Source organism: Cornus florida, unplaced genomic scaffold (genome assembly GCF_030987335.1).
Source record: "Cornus florida cultivar Cherokee Brave unplaced genomic scaffold, ASM3098733v1 CherokeeBrave_3.0.0_Hap2_Chr05, whole genome shotgun sequence".
Taxonomy (NCBI): Eukaryota; Viridiplantae; Streptophyta; class Magnoliopsida; order Cornales; family Cornaceae; genus Cornus; species Cornus florida.
Window position 1 is genome coordinate 108,941,048 of NW_026775575.1, and position 10,659 is coordinate 108,951,706.

Here is a 10,659-nt window from a genome sequence, read left to right on the forward strand (position 1 = left end):
ACCCTATACGAGCTATCCTAGCTAAACCAGACCTATCTGGTCGAATTACAAAATGGGCTATTGAACTTAGCTCTTTTGACATCACCTATGCACCGAAGGTATCTCACAAGGGGCAATCAGTAGCGGATTTCCTACTAGAGTACGATGATCAACCTGAGGAACCGACACTTCAAGAGCCATACTGGGAGTTACGGGTTGATGGCTCTTCCAATCGGAAAAGGGCAGGGGCCGGGATTGACATCACAACACCCAAGGGTACCAAGCTGCAGCAGTCAATTTTGCTAGATTTCCTATCTACTAATAACGAGGCCGAGTATGAGGCGTTGCTCGCCGGACTTCGGCTAGCTAAACAACTACAGGTACGGTGTTTAAAAGTTTTTAGTGACTCACAGCTTGTGATCAATCAAGTGACAGGGCACTATTCTCCCAAGGAGGAACGTATAAAGTCGTACAAAGATGCTGTAGAGAGTGCTATCTGGGAGTTTGATCAAATCGAGTTCCATCAGGTACCACGAGATGAAAATGCCGAAGCAGATCGATTGGCCGCAGCCGCATCATCTTCAGATGAAGAGTTGATTCGGCTTGTTCCAATCGATATTCTCGAAGAACCCAGCCCCGGCAAGAGGTGATGGTGATCCCGGAAGTACTACGCGAGCCCTGCTGGATTGATCCAATCGAGGCCTACCTCAAGGAAGGAGTTCTCCCGAATCAGAAAGCTGAGGCAAGGAAGCTTAGGCTTACCGCAGCTAAGTACGCAATTATCAATAACCAGTTGTACTGAAGGTCATTCTCCGGTCCCTATCTCAAGTGTTTAACCCCTACTGAGGCTCTCACAATTCTAAAACAAGTTCATGAAGGAGATTGTGGAAACCACTCCGGAGGAAGATCCTTTGCACACAAAATTCTAACCCAAGGTTATTTCTGGCTATACTTGGCTCGGAATGCCGAGGAATACTCAAGAAGATGTGACAAGTGCCAGCGCCATGGTCCAATAAAGCACCAACCTGCCGAAGGTTTGCACGCCATGGCTAATCCATGGCTGTTCGCCCAATGGGGGATTGATATAGTAGGACCATTACCCAAAACCATGGAAAAAAAGGAGCATGTGCTTCTGGCTACGGATTACTTCACCAAGTGGGTGGAAGCTGAAGCCTTCTCTAGCGTCACCCACGAAGAAGTAAAGCATTTCATTTGGAGCAACATTATTTGCCGGTTTGGGGTACCAAAAGTCATCGTAATGGACAATGGTAAGAACCTCGATAACAGAAGTACAAGGAAGTTCTTTAGCGAACATGGAATCCTGTAAAAATTGGCTGCAGTTGGTCATCCACAGGGCAATGGGTAAGCTGAAATAACTAATCGCAAGATATTCGGGTGCTTGAAGAAAAAATTGGAGAAATTGAAGACAAAGTGGTACGAGAATCTCCCTCAAGTGCTCTAGGCCTATCGAACCACTCCAAGACGACCCACGGGAGAAAGCCCATTTGCTATGGCATATGGATCCGAAGCTGTCATTCCTACCGAGTCCATAATCCCAACCCTTCGGACATCCTTGGTACTGGAGGGGAACAATGAGCAACAACTCGAACATAGCCTTGATCTGGTGGACGAAAGGAGAGATGCAGCAGCAATTCGTCTCGCGGCATACCAACAGCAGGTGTGTAACAGTTATAACAAACGCGTCAGATTCAGGAGCTTTGTGGTAGGCGATTGGGTTTTGAAGCAGGAGACAGCTCATGTAAAGAAACTGGAACCTAATTGGACCGGACCCTACAGGGTTACCGAAGTAGTGGGGAAGGGAGCATATCGTTTGGCAGAAGCTGGCGGACGTCCCATTGCGCGTCCTTGGAACGCAATACACCTGAAAAGGTATTTCCATTAGTTAAATTTGTCCATTTTGCTACAACTTCTTCACAAATAACGCTGCGTATGTCCACAGTCGGCCAAGCTTTTCTTTATTTTGCTTCTATATTCAGTACCACTTTCCTCTATTTTTGTTTCTTTTTATAAAAATGGGGGGCCGTACTATGCATGGCATTCGTCTGATGATTTTTTCACAACAACAAAAAAAAAAAAAAAACAAAGGGAAAAAAGCAACAAAACATGAGTTATGGCCTGTGCTTAAAACCATTCTATCCCATATCGACAAAAAAGTATGTGCCACATTTTGTTATATATGGAAATATTCAAATAGTTAATCACGGTGTAAGGAGGGCCCACTGGTATTTAAGGCTGTCAAGCTCAATACCAGAGGCATTCCTTACACCGACCTTTTTGACAAAATTTAGTCTATGTCCCACATCGGATAGAAATAAAAAAGAATGCGGTTCATATATGCGTGGATCACAACATTTGGTTGCCAAGAAGGGAGTATCAGTGGAGGAGGCAGGTCTCTAAAGTCAACAAATGGAAAACTTCACAGCCACTGTTACTCGCTTTCTTGGCCTCTTATCATTTTTGAGTCCTCGGCCTCATGATAAGTGGTTTGAGGAAAAATATAGAACAGCGCCGGGGAGTAGTTCATTCGCCTCGGACCTTGAGTGTCCGGCTCGGCACAACCTCCCCTCAGGCTCAGGGCCGGGGGGTAATTCATTCAACCTCTCCTCAGGCTCAGCGCCGGGGAGTAGTTCATTCGCCTTGGACCTTGAGTATCCGGCTCGGCACAACCTCCCCTCTGGCTCAGCGCCGGGGAGTAATTCATTTAACCTCCCCTCAGGCTCAGCGCCGGGGAGTAGTTCATTCGCCTCGGACCTTGAGTGTCCGGCTAGGCACAACCTCCCCTCTGGCTCAGCGCCGGGGAGTGATTCATTTAAACCTCCCCTCTGGCTCAGCGCCGGGGAGTAATTCATTTAACCTCCCCTCAGGCTCAGTGCCGGGGAGTAGTTCATTCGCCTCGGACCTTGAGTGTCCGGCTCGGCACAACCTCCCCTCTGGCTCAGCGCCGGGGAGTGATTCATTTAAACCTCCCCTCAGGCTCAGCGCCGGGGAGTAGTTCATTCGCCTCGGACCCTAGGTGTCTGGCTCGACAAAAATCTCGCCTCGGACCCTAGGTGTTCGGCTCGGCGAAAATCTCGCCTCGGACCCTAAGTGTCCGATTCGGCAAAACCTCCTCTCCGGCTCCACGCCAGGGAATGTAGAATTCGCCTCGGATCCTAAGTGTCCGAGACAGATTTGGACCCTAAGTGTCCTATTCAGCAATATTCCTCAACACTCAGTGCCGAGGAATAATTCGCTTTAGACCTTTGGTACCCGGATTAGAACTCTTTCCTCCGGACTCCAAGTGTTTAATACCCTGTGGATGTGGATATATCATAAGTTCATCATGATCCACCCCACATCAGGAACACACGAGAAGGAAAGAGTATGTATACGTCCACTGCAGGCAAGTAAAAGGCAAGGAGGGTTCATTTAACAGTTAAATCATTGTCCATATGAATCATCCTGTGATATCAACTAAAAATGTTAAAAGGATCTCCTTCTTCCCACCATCCTTGCATTTTCGCGGATAGCATAAATCCGAAGCATAAAGACAATGTTTATTGTTTAAACATATTACCAGTCAGAGAAATATAAACAGTATCAAGAGCATACAGCAAAAACAAGTCAGGTAAGCCTAAAACAAAAAGTTATATTCATTATCCCAAAACAGGCTGTTCATAAAAACAAAATACATGGTTCTACTTCCTCTTCGGATCGAAGGGAGTAGATTCGAAAGCATCCACTACATTAGGACTTGAGATAGGAAGAGTTGAAGCCGCAGGAGCAGGGGAGCTAGGAGTACCCTTCAGGTGTGCCTTCACCATCTCGGCAAAGCGGATTTCAGCTTCCAAAGCCTCTGGCCCTTCATCGTATGGGAAGTGCACCCCCACCTGCTTGTCAAAAGCGTCCGGATCCATCGTCTTAGGGCCTGAGCCCTGATTATAGCCAGACCGGAACGCTTTAGCACTAGCCAGGTGTGCCAGACAGGAGTAGCGCCCCTGCATTTGCTTCCCCGCCTTGAAGCAAGTAGTAAGAGCCTCGGTCAGACGTTGAACTTCGGCCTGAAGAGAATCCACCTTAGCCTCAGAGGCTGACAACTGCCTCTTATACGCATCATTGGCTTCAGAAGCTATCTTCAGATTGGTAGAGGCAGTAGTGGCTCTCTTCTCTGCATTGTCAAGATCCTTTTCCAGCTTCTTGATGGAGAGGGATTGAGCTTCAGCAGTGGCGCAGAGGGCCATGGTGTGGTATAGACTCTGTTTAACAGGGGAGCAAATATAAGCATAAGTAAAAGCATAAGCGAGCAAGAGTAACATAATTCTGAAAGGAACAATGCGAACCTCTATGGCCCGGACCGGGGCAGAGGGGAGTAGTTGTTCCAACCCCATTTGGCTGATGGCTTCCTCGTCCTTTGGGAGCCACATTCCTCGAGCCACCGCCAGTGCAGCTGAAGGGTCTGTAATCACAGAGTCCCCTAAGTGCAGGACTGACCTGTCAGCCCTGGTGAAGGAAGGAGTCTAAGGAGCCCCAGTCTCAGCCAGAATAAAGGCCCGAACTTCATCTTCAGGTTCGGCTTCTCCAGCCTTTTCCCCTCTGCCCTTAGAAGTGACCTTGCCCTTGCCAGAAGATGAGGGGTTAAGGCGAGATTTCTTCATTGGTGGTTCCTCAACCTCTACCTCATCCTCCGTTGATCTAATAACAACCAAGGGTTGGGCGTCTTCGGCTTTCTTTTTTAAAGCCTCAGCCCTCCGTATCTCTTCCTCAGTCATGGGGAAACTGTCAAAGGATGGTAGAGACAGATCCATGAGGTCTGCAGCAATAGCACTGGAGGCAATATCCTTGAGGTTTGAAGAAGTTAGCAGGTCCTCAATAGGCGAGGGGTCACTCCAGACTCGTTCCTCAAGAAAAGAATGTCTGTTCCTTGCCGCGGAGGATGGGAATGTAGCTGAAAAAACACCAAGAAACTCATAAGTACGACGAAACATTAAGACTTGGCAAGGAAAACAGCCAGAACACTTGGTATGAAGGGAGGTTAAGTATTCTATACCTAATTTTCTGAACTTGCGCGGGATGGGGAGCGTAATTGATTGGGACACGAACCATTTTCCTTTAACTATAACCATCCTTTCTTTCCACTTCTTTTCGGATGAAGGAAGGTTCGTGCATATCCTTTGATGAATGGGAGAGGTAAAAAAGAAGCGACCAGGCTCGGTCCCATGCTTAGATATATTGTAAGTAAGCAGAAGGTCGACAAGGGTCAAATCCAGAGCCTCTAATTTCCGGCGCACCAACAGTGCCGAAAGGATGCGAAAGAAATTAGGGTTTACCTGAAGGGGGGCAAGACCCAGCTTATTAAACACTAAATGATAGAAGGGATGAAGAGGGAATCGGAGGGCGTTAAGATGCCCCACCGAAAGAAGCAACTCATCCTCCTCAATTCCCTCGCCGGAGGTAAAATCGGCACCCTCGGGATATTCTGCAATTTCTACTCCCTCAGGAATATCAAATTCTTCCATTACCGAAGCAATAGAGAACTTGATGCGGCGAATAGAGATGATTGCTTTCTTCTCTTCATGAGTAAGAACATAATCAGAGCCTGAGGTAGATGTCTCGGTTGGAAGAGGGGAAGTACCTAATGGATTCGACAAAGGGCGATCTGTAGAAACCCTAGGAGGGGGAGCCCTAATGCGAACGGGGGAAGATGAAGGTGTGGATTCAGAATCCCCAAGGTCTATATGTTCGGGAGTAGATGAAGTACTCATAATGAAAGATTGAAGAGAAAGATGCGAGACTAACCTGACAAAGCGATGGAATGAAGAACGCAGAAGTGCAGCAAGGGCAAATGTAACTCTTGCAAAATCTTGTATGACGGAGTAATAATGAAAGACCTCGAACCGTTTCTGAAGCAAAGTAAAAAATCGGTTTCAATTCCCTCTTTAATAGGAGCCGTCGCTCAATTAAAAACGAAATTTGGGGCAAAGTGTGGAGGGAAAAAAACTCCCTCTAATAAAAAGCGCACACGTCACCACTACCCATATCTACATTCCAAGGACATATAAGGCCCATCATGCTCAAGCCCAAATTGAGGGTATTTACAGCCCAAGACCATTGTTATTTGTCCTCCAACTTCCATCAAGGCCGAATCAAGAAGTCATCAGCCCAGCTTATGAATATTTAACATCCGGCCTGTTATTCAAGCCCAGCCGGATCAAAATATATTCAGCCCAGTTATTCAAGAATGCACAAGTCCTACCAGTTGAAAGATTTACTGTAGAAGGAAAACTCTGAGATAGGAAGTTCTGTACAAGGCAAGTTCTATGTATGGAAAATTAGACAATGGAAAGAACTCTATTAGAAAAGAATGTTATATAGAAAGAATTGGAGGGCAAGTAACGCGAGTCCTACCATAATTTTGCAATCTTTTGTATATAAATAGCTATTAGAAAAGAATGTTATATAGAAAGAATTGGAGGGTAAGCAACGCGAGTCCTACCATAATTTTGCAATCTTTTGTATATAAATAGAGGGTAAGACCTCCAATAAAGGGATCAAGCAATTCTACGCTTCTCGATATACTGTTCTTGTTTATTTTCATTATTTGTTGAGTGAGTTGTTTTATTTTTCTCAATCATTATTGGTTGAGCGAAATTTTGCACCTACACATAGGTCCAATATTGAAAATTTTATTCAAGGAACATTATAACACACACTTTCACATTTACTCTCACACCATTATTATACTAATTAGAAAAACATTTAATCTTAATTTAAATTAAAAAAAACAATTATCTCTTATGCTTTGTGCTCCGATCTCACAATTTACTTTGTCAAGGAGAGAGAAGTCTTCTCCAAGTGAATTGTGGATAAAGGGTGAGAAGAGACAAATGAAGGGAGATGAAACTCTTGTCTCTCTGGGTAAAAGCCTGAAATTAATGGTTTCTCTTTGAACATTTAGGGCACTTGAATTTATTTTATGTGATAAAGTTCGAATTAAGAAAATAAATTCGTGCCCTAAATGTTCAAAGAGAAACCAAATTCGTGCCCTAAATGTTCAAAGAGAAACCATTAATTTCGGTATATATATATATATATATATATATATAAATTATACATATTTAAAAATATAATACTAAAAAACTTTCCAAATAGAGAATATTACTCTTCCAATCAAAAATTTTAGTTTCACAATAATGCCCAAAGAGTTGGGTGAATGTGTTGGAAAGTCAGTATAAAAAGAAAGGAAAATGATAGGGTTACCTAATTATTTTAACTTTCCAATTAGAGAATATTACCCCTGCTGCCCAAAGAGTTGGTTGAATGTTTTGGATAGTTAGTGGAAGGAAAAGGATAGTTCCCTAATTATTTCTTCGAATAAGTCTCGAATCTGACTTTAAAAGTATAGTCAACTATATCAAATTCAGTTAAAAGTATAGCCAATCATGTCAAATTCAATGTTAATTCGAAAATTCCTTTTCAGTTCCTATCATTACTCAAAAAAATTCTTCAGAAAATATTACTCATTAATATTTCATTTTTACATTTCACTAAAATTAACCAACACCACAAGTTAGAACCGAACCAAAAAACAACTATTGCATTAGAACTGGATTATTATATTATATAGTGACACAAACACAAACTTGCAGCTGCTTAACCAGACACTAAACTACTTGAAAACATCAAAACACATATAAACCACAAATGACCCAAAACCATGAATAAGACCACCATCATTTTCAGAAACCACCACCACGGAGGCGGAGGACCAGATGCAGAGTGGATTCTTTCTGGATGTTATAATCCGCCAGTGTCCTCCCATCCTCTAGCTGTTTCCCAGCAAAAATCAACCTTTGCTGGTCAGGAGGAATACCCTCCTTATCCTGAATTTTTGCCTTCACATTATCTATAGTATCCGAACTCTCTACCTCAAGAGTGATGGTTTTTCCGGTCAATGTCTTCACAAAAATTTGCATCCCACCCCGGAGACGAAGCACCAGGTGAAGGGTCGACTCCTTCTGAATATTATAGTCAGCCAAGGTCCTCCCATCTTCCAATTGCTTCCCAGCAAAAATCAACCTCTGCTGATCCGGAGGAATGCCCTCCTTGTCTTGAATCTTAGCTTTGACATTGTCAATTGTGTCAGAGCTTTCAACCTCCAGCGTTATTGTCTTGCCCGTGAGGGTCTTGACGAAGATTTGCATACCACCTCTGAGGCGGAGCACCAAGTGAAGGGTCGACTCCTTTTGGATGTTATAGTCCGCCAGGGTTCGGCCGTCTTCGAGTTGCTTTCCGGCAAATATAAGCCTTTGCTGGTCGGGTGGGATGCCCTCCTTGTCTTGGATTTTGGCTTTGACATTGTCTATGGTGTCAGAGCTCTCCACTTCCAAAGTGATGGTTTTTCCGGTGAGGGTCTTGACGAAAATTTGCATACCCCCTCTGAGGCGGAGGACCAAGTGAAGGGTCGACTCCTTCTGGATGTTATAATCCGCTAGGGTTCGGCCGTCTTCGAGTTGCTTTCCGGCAAAGATGAGCCTTTGCTGGTCTGGTGGGATGCCCTCTTTGTCCTGGATTTTCGCTTTGACATTGTCTATGGTGTCTGAGCTTTCAACCTCGAGGGTGATCGTCTTGCCCGTGAGGGTTTTGACAAAGATCTGCATCTGTATTCAACCATAATACATAATTAAATCAGAAGATATTCAAATATTGGGACTATAGCATATACCGATCAAGAAAACACGGAGAAATTTAATTGATTAATGAATTTAAAAAAAAAAAAAAATTTCTTCCCCAGAAAAACTTGTTCTAAAACAAGAAAATCAGATCGGAGATAAAATTAATTTTGGAAACGGACCTTGAAAACAAAAAATCCTTGGGAATAGAAATTAAAAATATATCAAATCTTAAGATAAAATATTTTGGAATGGAAATTTAGAAACATATCGCAAATCTTAACCTAAACTCTTCTGGAATGGAAGTTTAAAGATACAAGATCAATCTAGAAACATGTCGCAAATCTTCTTATTTACTCAGATTTGATCAAATTCAATCTATTCAAAGAACCCTTAATAAACTTCAAACAGATCTAACCAGAAATCCGATAAAAACAAATCGCTTATTAAAATCATAACTGTTCGTCAATTCTAACGAATTCCAGCCGATGAAAACAAATCAAAACAATTCTAAACACGCCTGATTAATTAAAAGAACTTTCACACCCAAAAAAAAAAAAAACAATTAACTAAAGAGAAAAGAAGAAACCCTAATACCTTGAGAGAGAGAAGAGGTAGAGGTCGAGAGCGAGAGAGATTTAAAGGTCTTAAAAAATATCGCAATGAAACAAAATCAGAAATCGCAATGAAGAATTTGCCTCAAAAACGCCTCTACTTATAGGCAAGATGACCCAATTGGGAGCGGAAGCGAATTTATGAGAAGACCAATCAGGTCAAGCCACGTGTTTCGCACCAACGTACACGCAAAGCAAAGCTACTTTGTCTTTTTCCTGAGCGAAAACGAGTTACGGAAAAGACCAATCAGTTCAAACCACGTGTAACGCACCAACCTACACGCAAAGCAAAGCTACTTTGTCTTTTCCCGTGGAGATTAATCTAACGCAGGGAAAACCAAAAAAAAATAAATAAGAATTCTAACCCCTGTAAGCACTACAATAACATCTAATATTCTAAATGTATTCGGCGGATATTTAATCATGCTTGTTTAATAAGGTACTTCGAATATTATTAAAAACGGTAAGTCTCATTTAAAATAAAATAAAATTTTAAATAATAAAAATATCACAATTAAGTAAAAAAAAAAATTTAAATTATTTTTTAATTACCATTTAAAAATTTCAGTTCTTAAAATTTAACTTTTAAATTTTTATTATTTAATTTTTAATTTTATCAAATATCACCTTACACTTTGGAATCAATTTGGTTTAGAATTGTAATTGAAATTGAAAAATGAATTAAAATACGAATATGATTTTATTTGTATGTTTGTGGTGTATCATTTTAAGATAATAAACAGTAAGGATATGAAAAAAGTTTGTAGGGTGAGCACCTCTAGATATATTCGTATTATATCATGTTGGTATCGGCTATTTATATTCTTCAAATACTCGTAAATTTTAATACGTATCATATACATTTTAGATACTTTGAACAACTTGTCAAATACTTTAACCAGTCAAAGGATTATTGTTCCACTAATTAATAATCTTTAGTAATGTTGGAATTGTCACTATTCCTTGTTTGCTTGGATTTGCAATTTTACAGGTGCTAATTGATTAAGTTAGCAGCCAAGCCAAGAAACTGCATTTTTCGTGTAACCCAAGTTTTGTATAATGACAAATTGTTTTTGATTTAAGTGGTGAGATTTAAATTGCAAGATACACGGACTAGAATTAATATCTAACATCATGACATGCTAATTTCACATCCATCCACATATAGGGGTGACAATTTGTATTCGTCAGTAATAATCATATCGTGTCAATGTAAGAGTATTTTACTAAATAGGTAAATTCAAACTCGACCCATTTAATAATCGTATCGAAAACCCTCAACACTAGCCCGATTTGTTTATTAAACGAATTAACGTATTAAACCGTTTAATGACCTGTTTATCAAAACGAGACATTTAATATTCAATCAAATAATAAACATTAGAAAAAATGTGTCA

The 10,659-nt window shown here is 41.6% G+C and overlaps 1 pseudogene; it reads right to left on the reverse strand.

Moving 5' to 3' along the window:
- Nucleotides 1-7,546: 7,546 nt before the first annotated feature.
- On the reverse strand, nt 7,547-9,362 carry LOC132308454 (polyubiquitin 11-like; annotated as a pseudogene).
- Between the last annotated feature and the right edge of the window lie 1,297 nt (nt 9,363-10,659).